This window comes from Peromyscus eremicus, chromosome 2 (assembly GCF_949786415.1).
Source record: "Peromyscus eremicus chromosome 2, PerEre_H2_v1, whole genome shotgun sequence".
Taxonomy (NCBI): Eukaryota; Metazoa; Chordata; class Mammalia; order Rodentia; family Cricetidae; genus Peromyscus; species Peromyscus eremicus.
In genome coordinates this window covers 126,582,774-126,603,636 of record NC_081417.1, presented here as the reverse complement: position 1 = coordinate 126,603,636, position 20,863 = coordinate 126,582,774, and the positions used below count along the sequence as shown (strand labels likewise).

At 39.4% G+C, this 20,863-nt stretch overlaps 1 pseudogene; it reads right to left on the bottom strand.

The window, feature by feature from the left end:
• Nucleotides 1–3,128: 3,128 nt before the first annotated feature.
• Nucleotides 3,129–20,482, bottom strand: LOC131904855 (selection and upkeep of intraepithelial T-cells protein 8-like; annotated as a pseudogene).
• Between the last annotated feature and the right edge of the window lie 381 nt (nt 20,483–20,863).

The window sequence follows — 20,863 nt, the reverse complement described above, 5'->3', positions numbered from 1 at the left end:
AACATATAGCTAGTTTTAAGGTATCACATTTCTTAAAGGTCAAAATACAAAGTGACAGTAATGGAAATAGCAGGGAACTGGCATTAGCACAGACCTATAAGAAGAAAATAGATACTAGAAATGAATGCAGTAATATTTTTAACTAAGATTGACAAGGCACCAAGACACACAGTTCTGGGGAAGCAGGGTGTCCACACAAATGAAACTAAAGTCTTGTCTTAAAACCTGCACAAAAATCAACTCTGCACTCATTGCTGTTAACCATTCTCTATACACTGGAGTTGGAGAGATGGCTTAAAGGGTAAGCATTTTCTGTGCAATCATGAGGACCTCAGTTCCAATCCCAGTACCCACATGAAAAACTAAAGTTGTGTGCATCTGCATCTGCACCTATAATTCCAGTGCTATGTGTGGCAGAAAAAGATGGATCATTTGGATTTTCTTGCTGCCAGCCTAGCTCTAGGTTCAGTGAGAGACATTCTCTTAAAGAATAAAATTGATAGAGATAGAGTAGGAAATCCACAGTTCATCTCTGGCCTGTGAGAGTGAAAGCACAGGTCCAGGCATCTGCACACACAGATGTGCATATGAACACACACACACACACACACACACACACACACACACCCCACAACTGTATTCTGGAATGTCTGATCACATTAAATCTACCCTAGAGTAAGACTCATATTCATCACTCAGCACTTGGAAGTGACCAAGGTTGACTCTACATTACTGTGATGAAAACGATTATTTCTTAAGAGAAGAAAGACATTATTTAACCTTCAGTATTTCCATTAGTTCTTCTTTTAGTGTGTCAGTGTGTTCTGTTTAAGGGATATAAAAATTAATTGTGGATCTGAAAAAGCCCAGGAAATATTCATAGTGACTTTCATCCCTAATTCCAAAATTGCCTCGGGAATCTCAGAGCTGAGAGATGTGAAGTCTAACATCTGTAATGTATGGAGCAAGCTGGGCATGGCAGTGGGAAATGAATGTCATTTCATTATAACTAAACTCTGCATGTGACTTAGGCATAGAGTTAGGGGGAAAAGCCCTTAATGATTCTATCCTACTTGGATTAGTTACCTGATTTCATGAAGTAAGAAATTAAAAGTACAATAAAGATAAAAAAATTGATATTTCAAGGAAATTGTAAATTAATTTTTTCATGTAGTCTCATTAAGCAGGACATCTGATAAAAAGAAGAGAACATCTTTAAAATATGCATAGCAAACAGCCACACCAGACCAGGAAGCTGCTGCCATGGGAGCAGGTTTTCCCTTCAGGTTCTGCAACTCCTCCTATCCTTATCTGTCTCCCTCCTCCCTGCCTACCTTTTTTCCTTCTTCTCTTTCCCTTTCCCCTCTCTCCCTTCTTCCTTATTTTCTTCATTTCTTTCTTTTCTTGTTTATTTCCTCCTCCTTCCCTTGCTCCCTCCCTTCCTACCTCTCCCACTTTCTGTATCTGGCTCAGGACTACACACTAGTAGACCTGATTTTGTGGCAACTACAGAGAAAGTCACCAAGCTCATTTTGGAGCTAGAATTCTCTGCTTCAACATCTCCCAGATTGACACCTCTCCCTATTCACTCAATTTTGTGCCCCCCTTTTTAAAAATAAACTCTACAAGTCCAATTTGTGTTGCCTATATATTCTTTGATGTGTGGCCTTCCACTGGAGGTTGGATGACTATCAAGAGTAACACCCTCAAAAAGGGCTAACTCTCCCTTCCCAGAAGCTATCAGTTGCCAATAGTTCCTCAGGAAGGAGAATCTTCCCTCTCTTTGCTAGAGTTTTGTGTGGCTTGAGCTTGTGCGTGTCTTGCACATGTAGTCACAGTCTCTGTGAGTTCATATGGCAACTGAAATTCATACAGTAATGTTTTCACTCAAGAGGCTTACTAGCTTTTTTCTAAGATATGTTCACTCTCAAAAGTCCCCTCTATTGACTGAAAATTCATCTTTCATGGCTCAGTTCTATGATCATATAATTATTTGTTCTTTTTCAAAGTTTGTCTTTCACTATATCTTTAGCATATCAGTAAATCCCTTCATCTCTATTTTAAACATGTTTGCAGTATCTTACTCATTTTTTATTTGAGGCATGTCTTGTTATACGGCCCAAGCTGAACTCAAACTCCATCCTCCTGCCTCAGCCTTTCAAGTACCATTCTGCCTAACCTCTGATTCCTCCCCATTCTTGTGAACTTCTCTGATAATCCAGAAACGATTGCTTAGAGAGCCCCATTTAGTCACAGCAACACTTATTTTTTTCCAGTCAGTTTCCTAATCCTCCAGTGTACTACAGAGTTTTTAAAAGAGATAGAAAACCTGTATTTTAGTTATAGTAGAAAAGCATTTCATGAACTGGTTTCTAAAGGTATAAACCCTCCTCTTCCCACCTACACATAGTCTATTTATACGAGAAATTTAATTTCTGTATATGGGTATTAGCTAAGGATAGCTTTGTTAAACATATGACAATCTTTTCCTGATTTTTTTCATTCATCCATCATGCCTTCTAGGAGTGAGAAATTAACAAATAATCACACAATCTGCATTTTACTCACACATTTTTCTTACTGCTGTTCTCTCTCTCTCTCTCTCTCTCTCTCTCTCTCTCTCTCTCTCTCTGTGTGTGTGTGTGTGTGTGTGTGTGTGTGTGTGTGTGTGTGTGTGTGTGTGTTGTTGGTATACATCTTACTGTCATAACAATTTCTATTTATTGAACTTTTAGGAATTTTAAAATGCTAGTTCTAGTACTGAATACTATGTGACAGTAATCAATGTGTCCTAAGAACTTCATAAAAACCCCTGGAGTATGGTTATATGTTTTTCTAAGATGACAATATAGTTCAAATGATCAATGTCATTTTTATGTTACTGACATAGCATCTTGTTAAACTTATACATAAATGAAACTTTTATTGAGATAACGTTAACTGTCTCTAGAGCTCTAAGATATTCTTAATTATAAATGTCCACTGTTTATTTTTCTTCTCATGCTGTACACTTAGCACGTGTCTTACCAAAACCAGTATCAATGATAAAGAGGCACAATCAAAGGATGTTTGACAATGATTAATTCATTGGTTTATTATTTGTGCTTCCAAGTTGACAATTAACCCTTCTAGACAGAGTACTCATTTGCTAGGGTGAGATTTGATTGCATCTCTTCACCCATTAGAGGGTTAAGAATACAGTATGTGATACTTTCCTGTGACTGGCTTCTGAGGAGAAGAGTCATCTTCACGTGGAAAAATCTATCTCCATCCTGTGAGTGTGATATTGAAGAATACAGAAATACCTCCCCTTGGCTGTCTCTCCACTCCATCTGAGGCTGTGGGAACCACCCCTCTGAAAATCATCCTCCAATGAATCCACCATAACCAGGATTCTCAACATGGATTTGAGTCTTCAATCCAAATGCTGGTGGAAATGTTGAGGAGATAAAAATCACAAGTGATTATACTGAGTTCTGACTGTCAGGTTGGGGAAGAAGGAGTCTCAATCATACGTTCTGCAGTCTAATAACACAAGTGAACTGATTTTCATATTTTCTTTTCAAGTTAGACTAATTTATTGCTATGTGATATCTATTTTCTGAATAGTGTTTTTTGATATAGATATATGACTTTTACTCATTACTTGGCTATTTTAAAAACTTAAAATATGAAAAAGTCATGAAAAACCACCAAGATAATTTCCATGTATTTCAGTTTGTTGGGCACAAGGACACTGGTATACTATATTCCATAAACAACTTACCTTCCACACTGAGGTTCATGCTGGTCACATCACTGAAGCCACTATCATTAAATAAACATTGGTAAAGTCCATCATCAGAAATACTGATATTGTGAATTCTGAGGGCCACTTTGCCCTTCCCAATGGCCTCTTTCACAAACTCTACGATTCACATATTCAGGTTCAGCTTCTCCACTCACTCCATGGCTACCTTTGTACTGATAAACAAGTTTGGAATTGTCACCCCTGAGCCAGCGCACCTCCATATACTCTACATTGCGTAGTAGGGACACCTGGCAGCTAAACTCAGCCTGGCCTCCTACTATAGCCACCAAGTGTCCAGTTGGAGTAGTCATCATCAGATTCTCTGTGGAGAAAAACTGAAAATCAAAATAAATCTGAAATTAACAACACTGCTGAGAAGAACATATCAAATCCTACTCACAAGGCTTAGCTTATATAAATATTCAACTCTGATTACATTCCTTTACATCTTGCAATATTTTTTGAAAACTAATGCTAGCACATTCTTATCTTTAAAATAAATTCTAGTGAAATAGGAATCCCCAATGATCTGTCTTGCTACTTAAGAATTGTATGGAAGGGGAAGTGCTGAGGATGTCTTTCTGTATGTTATGAATGTGTTGCTCTGATTGATTGATAAATAAAATTATGATTGGCCAGTAGCCAGGCAGAAAGTATAGTATAGGTGGGATAAGCAGAGAGGAGAATTTTGGGAGGAGGAAGGCTGAGTGATTAGATGCTGCCAGCTGCTTCCACCATGAGAAGCAAGATGTAAAGTACCAGTAAGCCACAAGCCACATGGCAACTTATAGATTAATAGAAATGGGTTAATTTAAGGTATAAGAACCTGATAGCAAGAAGTTGCCATGGCCATGCAGTTTATAAGTAATATAAGTCTCTGTGTGTTTACTTGGGTCTGAGTGGCTGTGGGCCCTGGCAGGACTGGAGAAATCTCCAGCTACACTAAGGTGGGACTCTTAAAGATTTCATTACCCTGCCTCTAATAACACCAAGCTATGAATCTTGTAAGCCTTTACTACATGGATTTGAGAAGGCACTTTGAACTTAAACTATAGCAGCTGGTATACTTTTGCATGCCTTTTGAATTATAAAGTTTTATTCATCACTCATTTATTTCTATGATGAATTCCATGAATAATTTGAAGCAGGGGTATACATTTTGTCGAATGTATCTCTCATTTTTGCCTCACTCTTAGATATTCTTTAAACTGGAGATCGGATTACAGCAGTGACCACTTAATACAGTTCCTCATGTTGTGGTGACCTCTAACCACAAAATTATTTTCAATTGCTATCTACAGTTGTAATTTTGGTACTCTTATATAAATATCTGATATGCAGATGGTCTTAGGCGATGCCTGTGAAAGGGTCATTCAACCCCCAAAGGAGTCTTGACTCACAAATTAAGAACTGCTGGCTTAGAGGTTTAACCAGATTTTAATTTTGATTATTTATTTATTTAGTGCATGTGTACACATGTGCATGCACATCATGGCGCACATGTGAAGGTAAGGGGACTGCTTGAGAGAGCCAGTTTGTCTCATCCTACCATGTATGTTCCAGGGATCAAACTCAGGCCTACAGGTTGGGCAGCACCTTTATCTGATGAGCTATTTCACTAACTACCAGGCTTTGTTTTAATCAGCAAAATAGAAAAACAAATGAGTACTTTGATTACTTTGAAAATACACCATAAATAATCATTTTAAACTACTGTTTCACTGAATTTTTATTACATATTAACTGGCCTTTTATAATTTCTCTTTTGATTTAGGACAAAATTTTGGAATGATTTTTGTAAGCTCAGCACTAACAAAGGATTTTAAAAGATTTGATTAATTTTTATCTTGCTTATATGAAATTATTTGGAATAAATTTGAGTAAATTATGAGCTCAAAACGTATTTTCCTCAGAATTTAGTAATATTGTTTCTAACATAGAGTGATAAAATTATGTACTAAATGCTTACGTAATGTCATGTCCACTTAGAAGTACTCTATCAGAAATTAGCAGGGATTAATTATGGTCTTACAAATCACTGTCTTAGTACAATAATGATCTGTATGAGAACATATATCTAATGATGGTTTGGGTTCCATTTATGTCAGAAATAATAGTTCAGGAATAAGACTGTTGTCAGTTCCTACTTGATACTTCTGACAGGATTTTCTGGCTAAATAAACATGGAAAATTATGAAATTAGTTCACGAATTGTGTGGAAACTTCAATGAGAGTGGTTTCCATAGGCTCACATATTTGAATGATTGATCCATTGCTGGTACAACTGTTTTGGATAGGATTAGGAGGTGTGGCCTTGTGGGAGGAGGTGTGTCACTGAGGGTGGGTTTTGAGCTTTCAAAAACACAAAATAGGCCCAGTCCATCTTTCAGTCTGTCAGCCAGTCTCCCTCCCTCCCTCTCTCCCTCCCTCCCTTCCTCCCTGCCTCCCTCCCTCCCTCCCTCCCTCCCTCCCTCCTTTCCTCCCTTCCTCCTGCCTTAGTCTCCTCCCTCATTCCCTCCTTCCTTCCTTCTCTTTCACCTTCCTTCCCTCCAACTTGTAGATAAGATGTAAGCTCTTGACTACTGCTCTAGTGCCATGCCTATCTGCATGTTGAGTTGCTTCCCAAATGATGGTTATAGATTCACCCTCTGAAACTATAAGCCATCCCCCAATAATCCCTTACTTTCAGAAGTTTCCTTGGTCATGATATTTTTGAACAACAATAGAAAAAAGATAGAGTTTTAAAAATTGGTGTGTGTGTGTGTGTGTGTGTGTGTGTGTGTGTGTGTGTGTATGTGTGAGTGTAAAGAATGTCCAGAGAGGATTAGAGCAGTAATTTTCAGTAACTGGAAAACATAAGAGCAGTATAAAATGATGTATGTCACAACATGTGCTTGTAGAGACCTGACCTGCATAGACAGATTAGAAGATGTTGAGATACAGAGTCAGGAGAAAAGTTGACTTACATGTTGAAAGAAAAGAAATAAAAACCACCTCAGATGAACAATATTGGCTTCATGAGTTACTCATGAAAAGAAAGTGTAAAAGAATCCTGAGCACTCTGTGATGGCACACTTGCAGTAAAAAATAAGTTACTGTTGGAAAAGAAAATTAAAACTTTCCTTTCCTTTAGATTATATATATATATATATATATATATATATATATATATATATATATATTCACTTGAAAAGAACCCATGTTCTATATATATATCTTCTTTATATTTAGAAGCAAGCAGAACCTTAGAATAATGATTCATAAGCTAGAGTCTTGTAAGAATATTATGGTAAATTAGTAAATTAAATCAATACCAATAGAATGTCATGGTCAGGATTTTTCTCATGTATTTTTCTTTTATAATGAAGTTTTTTTTTAAATTTTGAGATTACAATTTAATTACAACAAGAAGAGATAAATATGATCAAAGTACATCATATATTAATAAAAATGGCATAATGGAATACATCATGTTATACATTTAATACATACTATAAAAATTAAAAGCACAAATATAAAGGCATCTCATATTCAAGAATATCTCCTCTTCTTGTGTCTTCCTCCACAATTTCTGTGGTCACCTTCTACTTAGCAAATACTCTCTGTTTAATTTCATAATCTTATAAAATAGTGTATATTCTGGGGTGGAAATTATTTTCTAGGTATACGTTAACAACAGATTAATGTACAGAATACATAAAGAAATCAAGAAGCTATACAGCAAAATAGCAAACAAAACAATTAATAAATGGGCTAATAAATATGAAAAAAATTCACTATCTTTTGCAATCAATGAGATGCAAATTAAACCTATACAAGATGTCATCTGATTCCAGTTAGAGTGGCCATCACTAAGAAAACAAATAACAACAAATGCCAATCTATGAGTACTTCTAGCTGAAGGCATTTGAGGTATGAAAGAGTTCACTCCTTTTCACTGCCTAATAACTAGCTACAAAGTTTCTCATGAGAAAGGCAACCGCCTTGTTCCATAAAGACAATGCTTTATCACAGAGATTGGTAATTGATTTTGAAATGAAGCAGCACAAATATGCTCACCATAATAAACTTTGTCTTCCCCAACTAACTCCACCTCTTACATGAACACACATATCTCTTAGTAATTTTCTCACCACTGGCTGCCCAGCTCAAACCTCTTTGTGTTGTTACCTCTTTCTAATTTAATTATTTATTTTTGATAATTTCATGTGTGGGTACTATATTTACATCATTTTCACCTCTTATTCTCCTTCTTCCAAGTTCTCCCATGTCCAACCTACTGAGTCCATTTAGTGTTGCTCATATGTATAGATGTTTGGAGATGGTTCCTTGGTAGCAGAGGAGTTACCTATCAGGAGGCTAGTCTCTGGAGAAGACCCATTCTTGTTCTCTCAGTAGCCACTGATTGCCTGTAGCTCTTCATCAAGGGACAGAGCCTTATGAGATACCCCCTATCCACATTGACATGTCAACCGATGTTCTCATTAAGCAGGTCTTGTTTAGGCAGTCACATTATTATGATTTTACAGGTATAGCTTTCTTATCATGTATAATAAACAGTCTCTTACAGCAGATTTCCTGGTTGCACTGTAGATGTATCAGTTGTGTGTTGGACACACGTGATCATTTGTTCTCTGCATTTTGACCAGTTGTAGATTTTTGTAATCATCTCCATTTGTTGGAGGTGGGGAAGGGGAGGATGAGTGATGAGGGGTGAGAGCTCCACTTATCTGTGGGTATAAGGGTAAATGCTTAGAATGAAGCTAGAGATTATTCTGGTTTAGGAAAGTGATTCCACAACCTCACTGTCCTCAGGTACTTAGCTAGTTTTAAAGTACTGGGCATAAATTCTTTCCTATTAAGTGGAATTTAAGTGCAATTACATGGCTGTTGTCACACCTAAACTAAAAGTGCCACTATTGCACTATTGGGTGTATTTTGCTGAACTGACCATTGCTGTAGTTCATAGATTTTACAGCTGGTAGGAATACTGATTGCCTTTCTCCCTTGGCAACTAATATAGCACCTTCAGAAACTGTGAAAGCCAATCCTCAGGGAGGAGGCTTCCAGGTAAGTTTCAGTGGGATTTCTCAAGTTTTGTGTTTAAAGCCTATGGTGTCTTCAACAACCTTGCCTTTAACTTACTCAAGTCAACTAATGGCAATGTCAGAGCCTATATTGTTTTGGAAGACAACTTGCAGAGAGGTTTCTCATGCCTGCCACTGGATAGATAGATGTTTTGATAGATAGTCTATGGCTCCTGGAGGGAATATTATCACCCCCTGAGGCATAACTTCATTTAATATATATTTTAAGTCAGCAAAATGTTTCCCTGTGGCTTTTTCAAATACTTTAGTGTTACTTATCCTCCCCTTGATAGTTGAAGTCCCTCCTATTTTTCCCATATACCCTTTTACCACCCCTGTTCCTACTATTCTACTCCCTAAAGCTCCCTCTTCCTATGGTCCCTTTTTGGTTTCTTGGTTTATGTAGTTACTCCAGGTTATATACTCAAATCTAAAGATTCAGAGCTATGATCCACAAAGAAGAAAACATTAAGCCTTTGTCTCACTGGGTCTGGGTTATCTCACTCAGCATTTTCTAGATTTATTCATTTACCTGCAAATTTCATTCTTCTTTGTAGTTGAATAGAATTCCACATGGACCAAAGACCTCAGTATGAAACATGAAACTGCTGGAAGAAAAGGCAGATCCTTATAAGATATAGGTGTTAGAAAGGGCTTTCTGAATAGGATTCCAGTTGAAAGGAATTGTGGCCAATTGACTGTAAATGACCTCAAAATTAAAATGCTTCTGTGATACAAAGAAAATTATCAATTTAGTGAAGAGAAAGCCCACAGAACAGGTGAAGATCTTTCCCATTTATACATACAATAGAGGATATATATCCAGAATATACAAAGATCCTATGAATCCAGTATATAAATACAAAAAATCAAGAAAAAATGATTGAATTAAAAAATAGGAAAAGAGTTATAACAATGAATTTCCAAAAGAAATCAAAGTGGCTAAGAAATGTTGTTAAAGTGTTCGTCATCCAAAGCAACTAGAGAAGTAAAAATTAAAGTTACTTTGAGATTTCATCTTACTTCAGCAGAATAGCTAAGATCCAGAAAACAACTGACAACTAATACTGGGAAAAATGTGAGAAAGGGTGAACCCTCGTTCACTGTTGATGGGACTGCAAGCTGGAGCAGCCACTCTGGAAATCAGTGTGCAGAATCCTCTAACAGCTACAAGAAGATATTCTCAGCTATATAACTCCTTGGCATATGCCCAGAAGATTCAACATCCTACTCCATATATTCTTGCTCAGCCATGTTTGTTGCTGCTATACTCACAACAGCTAGGAGAGGGAAACAACCTTCAACTGATGAATGGATGGTAAAAATATGGTGCATATTCACAACAGAATTCTATTCAGCTGTAAACAATAATAAAATCATGGACTTTGCAGTTGATTTTTCCTTTTTTAGTGTGAAAGATTTCAACTCTGAATATACAAATGTTTAATAAAATTTGTATGCTCTTCTGTTAATGTATTTCCTGTCACATAAATACTTCCATCCAGCTTAAAGCTTAAGAAGTTTTAACAGACAGGTTTAACAGGTATCCTGCCTCTCAGGCTGAAGTCTCCTCTCCTTTGTAGCTCTCTATATGGCTGTGTTCTCTGTTTATGTCCCATTCATTAAAATTAGCTTCTTTGGAACCCACAGTGGGTCTGGCATGAACGAACATAGCTGTTGCCAAAAGAGGTGGTGTCTTTGGAAAAAAAATTTAGTCCTTCTAAGGACTGAATTCAGACATGTAGTACGTGCCCAGCTTGTGCAGACAATATTATAATGAGAAGGATCTGGCCCATCCTTGCTCACTGGAGCTTATGGGAATAACACAAATAGTGTAAAGCAAAGGGACAAGATTAGGAAAGTTCACTGGACAAAAGTAATGGCAGCAGGAAAAAGCACAGCACAGTGCCTGAGAATGAAGCTCACAGTGGGTGCAGCATGGAAAGCACAAATGAGTGAGGGGAGAGGTGAAATGCAGCTGCAGAGGCAGACCCCTGGGGACCAGTAAACAGCACTCCGGACATCTACACTGATTTGACCAGCACTGGGACACCACTAAATGATTTTACCAGAGTGTAAAATTTTGAAGTGACATACAGCAATATGTGTATCACTTTAGCAAAGGTCTCTGGCTTTAGCGAGGAAGAAGAATTGAAGCAAGGACAGATCAGCAAGGCCCCATCTGGCTTGTTCCATGCCAGACCCCGAGGCAGGACAGAGTAGAAGCAGGAAGACCTGGACTACTCACCAGTAGCTTGTTGTCTTTTCTTGTCCGTGTTTGTTATTAGCTCCTCTCCTTCCATTGAACTCCCTGAAGATGTAAGCCTGGTGTAGAAACCTTGACTTTGAAAACAGGAATCGTTAAAGAGATACATACACAAGAAAAGCCTTTCTTTTTTCTAGAGAGGACAGGAGATTGTGGGGTTTCTTTACAGCCACCCTCCACTTTTCACACTAGCTCTCTAGTGTGTTTGTGGTCTCCAGTTCTAGTACCACGAATGTTTGTGTCACCATTGTACCAGCATACCATGCAGGTAGGTTAATATTATAGACCTCAGAGTTGTAGTTGGGTTATCTGGTAGTGTGCAGAATACCTTCTGGTATCATGAACATTAGTCAGTGAGGGGAAGGCTCTAGTTAGACATCAGCTTGAATTAAATGAGATGTGTAAGTATTATCTTCAGCAATAAGGCCTTACCATCAGTTTTGTGGAGAGCAACCAAAAGCCTTGGCAACAGCCTGCTTTGGTGTTACCATGACTGCTTTAGCCAATGACTGACTGAGTTAGAATTGACTCATTCCTGGCTTTAGATAGTTCACTGTTGGCAAAAATGTCTATTTGAGACATCCTCTCCTGTGTTATTTGGTGGTTTCATTTAGATTTCTTTCATATATGTATATTTTGAGAAACTTCTACAGTAGTATGTTTCCATATGATTCCTCAAATGGAGCTAAGTGCTAGTTTTTCCTCCTTTTTTCCCTTTTCCCTCCCCCTCCCAGTTTAATTCCCCTAATTCAGCTCTCAGCTGTGTCTCCATAATTGTAAATGCTATTTCCCCTTAATTAAGAAATCCTCTCCTCCTCACCTAGTCTCTTACTCTATACCTCACCTCTGTGGTTATATGGATTATATCAAAATCATTGAAGGCTTAAAAGCTGACATCCACATATGAGAGAACACATACAGTATTTGTCTCATTGGGTCTGGGTTACCATTCAGAATGAGTTTCCTATCAATTTGCCTGTGAATTTAATGATTTCATTTTTAAGAGCTCAATAATATCCTATTGTGTAAACATGCTACATTTTCATTTTCCTTTCATCCATTGTTGGACATCTAGGCTGTTTCTAACTTTTGGTTATTATGAGTTGGGAAGCAATGAAAATGGATGAGCAAGTGTTTTTGTAGTAGGATGTAGAGTTCTTTGAGAGTATGTCTAAGAGTGGTATAGCTGAATCTTGAGAGAGATATATTCCCAACTTCCTGTGGAACTACCACACTGATTTCCATAATGGCTATACAGGCTGCACTCCCACCAACAATGAATGAGTGTTCCTATTTTCTATATTCTCACCAGCATGGATTGTTGTTTATTTTATTGACCTTGGTCATTCTTACAGGAGTAAGATGAAGACTCAAAGTACTTTTGATTGCCTCCAAGTTGCCATGGTGGCATAAACCACTACAATTCATCAAACATTTTGCAATAGATTCTGGGGTTCCCTTCCTGCCTCCTCTCCTCCCTGGGCTGCAGAGCCTGCCACCTCCAGTGGGAACTCCCCATTCTGTCTCTCACACCAGACCAGTAGTTTGAGATGACATTCTTCATGAAGCATGTCTTGTTTGTTTTCTTGTAAGTTAGGACCTCCTCTATTAGGGAATGTGCTTAACCTGTTTCAGACTAGAGGAGAAAATCTTCTCCAATACTGACTGATAGTGTTAATGTGTTGAACTTTCTCAGAGCATTTTTCTATTCACTGTTCCATGCTATCTATCCACTTGGTACCTATGTCTCCTTCTCTTTAACAAAGCTTTATTACATTATTTCTGCCCATCTCAAAGCCAGCTCCCTTCAGGAATCCTCCTGTAGCAGCCCTGTTGGGTGTAGTTTGTTTCTACTTGAAACTTTGATCAGCCTTATGCAGAGAGGAATGGCTCAAACCCTTTGATAGACACTTAAATTCTATGTCACGAATAAGAAGCCATTGGGCCATATTGAACCATGATTTATCATTTTGAAAGTATCATAGGGATGCTGTCATAGTAGACTACCTTGGAAATCATTTTTTTTTAACCTGGTTAGAACTCAGAGAAAAAGACAGCAGTCATTTCTACCTCTTCCTAAAATTAAGCTCACTTGTGTTAATGTTATTAATTTATTTTTGCATGCTTCACCACTTCTCCCTCACCACAGTGAGAAACATGGGATAAAAATTGATTTTAAAAGTCCAAATTGAAAGAGAGTCTTACCCACAGAGTTTTCATTTATCGTTAGAAAACCTGAAGTGTTCTATAATTCTGCTTATTTATATTTTAAATTAGTTTAAATTTGTACACCTCTGTCACAGTAACCACACCTCAAGCATTGATATGTATGTAAATGGGCATCATTTCATACAACACATTCACAGAACATATCTGTCATTGAAGGGTTTTGTTGAATGATACTAGTCTACATACTAAACACAATGATGCGTTATCATAGGACAGCTCAGACTTCCTGCTATCCAGCCAATGTCATCTGATGCAGGACCCTGCAGGGTGATGGGCTCACAGACAATTTCCATATCACCTAAGGCTCTGTTTTTCTTCTCTCAATGCAAATAGGATAGATGTTGAAGCCTGTTCCGTGAGGCCACCACCTATCCAATTTTGTTGGTATTGCACTTTCAAAGTCAAATCTACAATCCAACAGAATATACACAGTAGCAAATGCTATAAACTCATATAACACACTTCTAAAGAGTACAGAATCAAACCTTAGATAGACTTACCCCAAATACCAGGCTATTCTCTGGTTTTGATTTGATCTCAACATCTTTGTAAAGTATGGATGCTTGTGAGTGTGGACTATTTGTGAAAGCACCAGGTTCTTTAGCCACTATTCTTTGCCATAGGATAGTGGACTGTGGAAGACAAGTGAGTGAGATTCTGAGATTCAAAGAAGATATGGTTTCAAAGAGAAAAATAAGTGAAGGACTCTCACAGATATCTAGAGTTTCAGAGATTTAAAAAAGAGTTATCTCAGAGCATTTCTGAAAGTTTAAGAGATATATTAACAGCGTCCTTAAGAAAGTTTCTTAAAACTTGACAGTTGTAGAAACTCATAGATTTTGAAAAAGAGAAAGGAAGGGAAGAGAAGACATGGAGAGGAAGAGCAAGGAGAATGAGGAGTGTGAGGAGGGAAGGAGGACAGATAAAGAAGTGGGAATTTGAGGAAAATCACAGAGAACTGAAAACATAGAACAAGGTTGAGGAGAGATAGACATCATATAAGGTCAGATACTTTTCTCACACCCTGGTTTCTGCCAGGATTGTCTCAGGTTATTCAGTACCTCAGATGTAAAATGAAAATCCCAAGGGGTCCTTTCACCACCTACAGATTCTATATGTGGCATCTAGTCTCACAGAAAAAATAAGATTGAGTAAGAGGGAGTTCAGGTACCTGGGGTTTGTCTCACTGCTCAGAAGGATCTTGGATGGAAGATTCAGTGTTCTGTTTGCCTCTTTGTGGCTGTGTCTTGTACTGCAATTCTGAAAATAGTTAGGTTGCTAAGAAACAATAACGATTCTTAATTACTTGCTCTCCACACCAGGGCCTTCTAAAGTAATTCACATGTGGACTCTACCTCTCTTCTCTGACTTTAAATGAGTACATGTGTGTGCACATATGTGCGTGTATTCATCCCACCATTGATAGTTACCAAAACCATGAGTATGTCCCAAGGGACTCCACATGCTGTGGATGATTGATTGATAAAGTGCTGATTGGCCAGTAGCCAGGCAGGAAGTATAGGTGGGACAAGGAGAGAGGAGAATTCTGGGAAGTGGAAGGCTGAGGCAGAGAGAGACGCTGACAGCTACTGCCATGAGAAACATGATGTAAGATACTGGTAACCCATGAGCCACTTGGCAAGGTACAGATTTCCAGAAATGGGTTAATTTAAGATATAAGAACTATCTGGGCGGTGGTGGCGCACGCCTTTAATCCCAGCCCTCGGGAGGCAGAGCCAGGCGGATCTCTGTGAGTTCGAGGCCAGCCTGGGCTACCAAGTAAGTTCCAGGAGAGGCACAAAGCTACACAGAGAAACCTTGTCTCGAAAAACCAAAAAAAAAAAAAAAAGATATAAGAACTAGATAACAAGAAGCCTGCCACGGCCATACAGTTTATAAATATTTACAAGTCTCTGTGTGTTTGATTGGGTCTGAGCGGCTGCGGGACTGGCGGGTGAGAGAGATTTGTACTGACAGTTGTCCAGGTAGGACCAGGAAAACTTCAGCTACATCCACACACAGACTTTGTTTTCATTTTAAAAGTTTTAAAAATATTATACACAAGCACTATTTTTATATCACTTCTTCTCCTTTTCTCTTCTCCAATTCCTTCTACATTCCCCTTCTCCCTTTTAAATTCATTACCTGTTATTTAATTATTATTGTTACACATACACACCTACACACACACACACACACACACACACACACACACACCTTACTGAGACCATTTAGTGTGGCTTGTATGTATATGTATTTAGAGCTGACTACTTGTGATTAGGTAACATATGAGGGAGCTCATCCCTGGAGAAGACTGATCCCTTCTCAGTGGCAACAGTTTTCTGTAGCTCTTCATCTAGAATCTTGTGAGGTTTTCCCAATCCTTATTGGCATGTCAACTTGCAGCAATATCATTGAGATATCATTTGTGCAGTTTACCTGTTAAATATGGAAGAACACCTGGTTCTTACAATAAAATGCACTTCCCTCTTCCTCAATGTTTCTTGAGCCTTAGGTATATGTGTTGTATTAGTTGTCTCTGCATTTTGACCAGTTGTGGGTTTCTTTAGTGGTTTATGTTTGCTGCAAAAATAAACTTCTTTGAGCAGTGGTAGGTTCTAAACAAATCATAGTAACATATATTCACATAGTATATAGAAGAATTATTCTACAGCATTTTGTCTAACGAAAAAGGAATGTTTTAGCTTTAACATAGTAAAATTATATACAACAAAATAATTATCAAGTAAGAATTACAGTTACAATATCCAGTCTGTTTGTTGTAGTAGGGCAGGCCTATAGTGTATAGGAAATTGGCTTAAACCAGTTTCCAAGGCATGCACATAATGCTTGTTGCCTAATGCCATTTGGCAGATGGATGTCATACGTGATACCCCTTTTGGTAATCTTAAATATGTTCATGCAATAATAGATACCTGTTCCTCCTTTGTTTATGCCCTCATCTGGCTGTAACAGAGGTCCTTTTACATATGAACCTTTTCAGTTTTGATGACAATGGGCTCAGCCCAGCCTACAATCACTAGGGATCTCTGCCAATAAATACAACCTTGCCGCTGGTGAGATGGAGAATCCTATCTTCCTCCAATGGCAGGTGCCAGCCCCCGTGCTGACCTATGGGGAGGGTATGTTTGTGTTTTTCCTCAGAATGCCACTATGCCAATATGGGTCCCAGCAAGAGCTGTACACCCACTCATGGATCATCCTGCTTCCACCAAGAGGAAATAACCCAGGATGGGTAATGTATATACTCTCCTTTCTTGCTCTTATTGCCCTGTAAAAGCTGAAGACTTGTGGACCCTCACTTTTCCTCATTTTATATAATGTTTTTTGAGATGAGGAACATTAGTTTAGCACACTCAGAGCTGGCTAAATGTATTAAGGGCCTATGGTCAGCTAAGTTTCTGTATTATTCATTACAACTAACACATAAAAATTTCCAATTAAATCAGACAAGGGCAGTGGTTATGGTCTTTGACTCTATTTTTTTAAAAGGTTTGGCATAATATAAAAAGGCTGTTTTATCCCTCCTGGATTCTCACTTATGGTTTGATTGGCAGGGTGGTTTTAATCTTTCTCTTTTTTAAGTGTCTCTTATAGCATGTCTGGCAACAACGGGAAGCCACTAAGATGACTCTAGACTCTATATGTGTTAATGGCTCTTAGACATCCAACTCATAGGCCTCCACAGGAGGTTATGCATGCCTGGCTTTCTGAAATTAAAAAGGTTCCTGCCTGATCCTCCCCACCAGGGGGGACTCCTCAGGGATGGACACTCTTCAAGAGCTGATAGTCAATGATGAGTAACAGCTTGTTTGGCAAGCCAACCGAAGACAGGCACAGTCCAGTTGCTGAACCACCCAGAGGCAGGGTCAACAAGGCTGGAGCAAAGAACTCCTACTCCTGCTGAGTACCCACATAATAAAATAAAAAGGTGGACAATATGTAGTAGGGCATGCCAATAGCATCAAGGAAATTGGCTCAAACCAGTTTCCAAGGCATGCACATAACGTACTTCCTTATGAGCTAACCTGGAGTCTGCCTGAGGGCCTAGCAACAGGCTCTCTCCAGAGTTCCTGATTGTGCAGAGTCTGCCTGAGGGCCTAGCAACAGGTACTATTCAAAGTCCTGATTGTGTGGAGTCTGTCTGAGGGTCTAGCAACACTCACTGCCCAGACTTCCAGATCATGCCTAGCTAATGAGGGATGACCATGCAATGTCACCAGATCAGGACACAGCCTGGGTGGTGAGAGGAGGTTATATAAGGCTTTCCTCATTACTGAATAAACACGTCTGTGTCATTGACACTGTGCCTTCTCACCCCCTCCTCTGAGGGAGCTGTTAGGACCCAGCAATAATTTGATTTGGCAAAATTAGAGAAAATACTCCGTTATCTACCTTATCTTCATGGGTTTAAAGTTTTATACTTAATTTGCCTTCTTTTCTTTTATTTATTTACAAATTTTTTTCTTTACTTTTACAGACCAACCTCTGTTCCACTTCCTTCCCTTTCTCCTGCTCCCCCCACCTACCCCAATCTCACTCTATTCCCTCCCCATAGAGGGTAAGACCTCCTTTGAGTAGTCAACACAGGCTAGCATACCAAGTTACAGCCGGACCTAGCCCCTTCTCCTTGCATCAAGGCTGAATAAGGTATTTTACCACAGGGAATGGGTTCTAAAAAGCCAGTTTGTGTACCTGGGATAAATCCTGGCCCCATTGCCAGAGACCCACAAACAAATCAAGCCACATGACTGTCACTCACATTCAGTGGATCTAGTTTGGTTCCATGCAGGCTCCCCAGCTGTCAGTCCAGATTCTATGAGCTCCCACTAGATTGGGTCATCTATGTGGTTTTCCCCATCATGATTCTGATCCCCCTGCTCTTATAATTCTTCCTCCCTCTCTTCAGCTGATTTCCAGAGTTTTTGTACAAGATTGCATTCCCACCAGCAGTGGAGGATTGCTCCTCTTTCTCCATATTCTCTCCAACATTAGCTGTCATCTGTGTTTTTTATCTTAGCCATTCTGATAGGCCTAAGGTGATACCTCTAAGTTGCTTTGATTTGCATTTCCCTGATGTCTAAGGATGTTGAACAATTCCTTATATGTCTTTTGGCCACTTGAGATTCTTCTGTTGAGAATTCTCTGTTTAGTTTTGTAGCTTACTTTTAATTGGATTATTTGATATTTTGCTGTCTAGTTTCCTGAGTTCTTTATATATTTTGGAAATCAGTCCTCTATCAGATGTGGGGTTGCTAAAGATCTTTTCCCATTCTGTAGGCTGCCTTTTGTCTTAATTTGCTTTCTATCATATCTAAGAAAAACTATAAGCTTAAATCTTTAATCTTTAAGTCCATCAAAGATCACAGAAAGATGAAATTTTACATAGTGACTGGGACCTCAGGCTTCCTGAACAGTCATTCAAAATTCCTCTGTAACATTGGGGCATCCAACTCTGGCCTACAGGCCTAGTGTATTTGACAGACTTTCCTGTGAAGGAGGGAATTTTCAAGGACTATCCTATCTTGTCTTGGCAAAGTTCAGCAGTAGTCTTTCTTGCATCCTGCTTGTCCAGTTTGAACAGTGTTGAAGTACAAGTGCCTTGTTGGGCTGGCCCTGCCCCTAACTGGCCTGGGGATAATGGACCCCATTGCCGCGGACTGGGTCTCAGTAGGAACACTAGACCAAGGGAGAACGGGGTGAAGGTACTCAGGATAAGTGAGATTCGGCAAATGACAGACAGACACAGACACCAGAGTATGCTGTGAAACTGCTGCAATTTTACTCAGATCAAGCATTGTTTTTTATACATTCATTTGAGGAAACATGGCAATCGGCCAGTGGGGTGATAGACATAGAATTCAACAATGTGGTCACACAATTTTCTCAGAATGATTAGCAGATCTCATGCATACAGGTGTTTTTTCCTCTTTTGTGGTCCCTCATCTGGACAGAGAACATTACGGCCCTAGCTGCTGTGGGATGCTCTTTATGGCAAATGTGTTGCTGATTAGTCAATAAATAAAACACTGATTGGCCATTGGCTAGGCAGGAAGTGTAGGCGGGACAAGGAGGAGAATAAAGCTGGGAAGTGGAAGGCTGAGTCGGAGAGACACTGCCAGCCGCCACGATGACAAACAGCGTGTGAAGATGCCGGTAAGCCACGAGCCATGTGGCAAGGCATAGGTTAATGGAAATGGATTAATTTAAGCTGTAGGAACAGTTAGCAAGAAGCCTGCCACGGCCATACAGTTTGTAACCAATATAAGTCTCTGTGTTTACTTGGTTGGGTCTGAGGCTGTGGGACTGGCAGGTGAGAGAGATTTGCCCTGACCGTGGGCCAGGCAGGAAAACTTTAGCTACACCTAGCTGAAGTTTTCCTTCTACATAATTATTAGACCTTTGTTTTGTATCAAAATTAAACCCTTCCCACCATCGTTCTAATCATGGTTTCATTTGTGTGAAAATATTTAACCTTTGCCTGCAGGTGGGAAGGCACCAGGGGGGTTGGGACCTAGCTATTCTTTCCATGAACTGTAACTTATGCCATTCTGTTTTCATATTATTATGATTCACCCATTGGTCCCCATGTTTATCATAAGCTCCCGTAAAGGGCAATGGCTCCAAATAATTATTATATCTAGGATTAAAGTTAGGGGGTTGCCACCACCGACCCTTGATGAGAAACTCTATTTGTCCCTGGATAATTCTTGTAGGACTGGCTAGTCCCTGTAACTGCTTCCTTGCAGCTGCTGTTGGCTGCGCATGTGGATTGCTTATGAGTTCCTGGACTTTTACTTTCATTCTCTCTTCGCTAGAATCTTCGTCTCTCTGAGTCATAAGTTCTTTTTGCTCTAAATCATTCATAAATTCCCCCAAACTTCTAGGACTCTCTTTAACTGTTTGCCTAAAAGCTTGAATTGTAGGTGGGGGTATTGAGGCCACTTTTGAGGAATCATTCTCATTATGGGGCACATCAGGAACATTGAGAGTTAACTTCCTGAAATCACAGCTGCAAAGAGAAAAAGGCAGAGTGCCAGCCAGCCTCTGCAAGCAGATTTTGCGTGGTTCCATGTAGCCTGGCACCATGATTCAGGCAGATTGATAAGGGGTCGCCGGGGGCATAGACCCAAGGGCCGCGAGCCCCCCTTTCCCACGTAACCACCTCATCTAAGGCATTTGTCACGTGGGCGACACCGTCGTGGGCGTGGCACCCCATCATACCCAACTATCACAGGAAAGCTAGTCATGCCCTTCACCATGGGTATGGAAGATCCAGCTCCACCCCTTGTCTGAGGGGAGTGGTTCCAGTGGCTAAGACTGACCAACTCAGCAGCTACTCAGGTACACATACAAGGCTTTAAGCTGGCACATCCCAACATCTACCCCATCTATGACCTGCTAGAGTGTGTGAAGGGACTGGTCCTGTTAGAGCCATGGCAACATGGTCTGTATGACTCAGGGCAACAG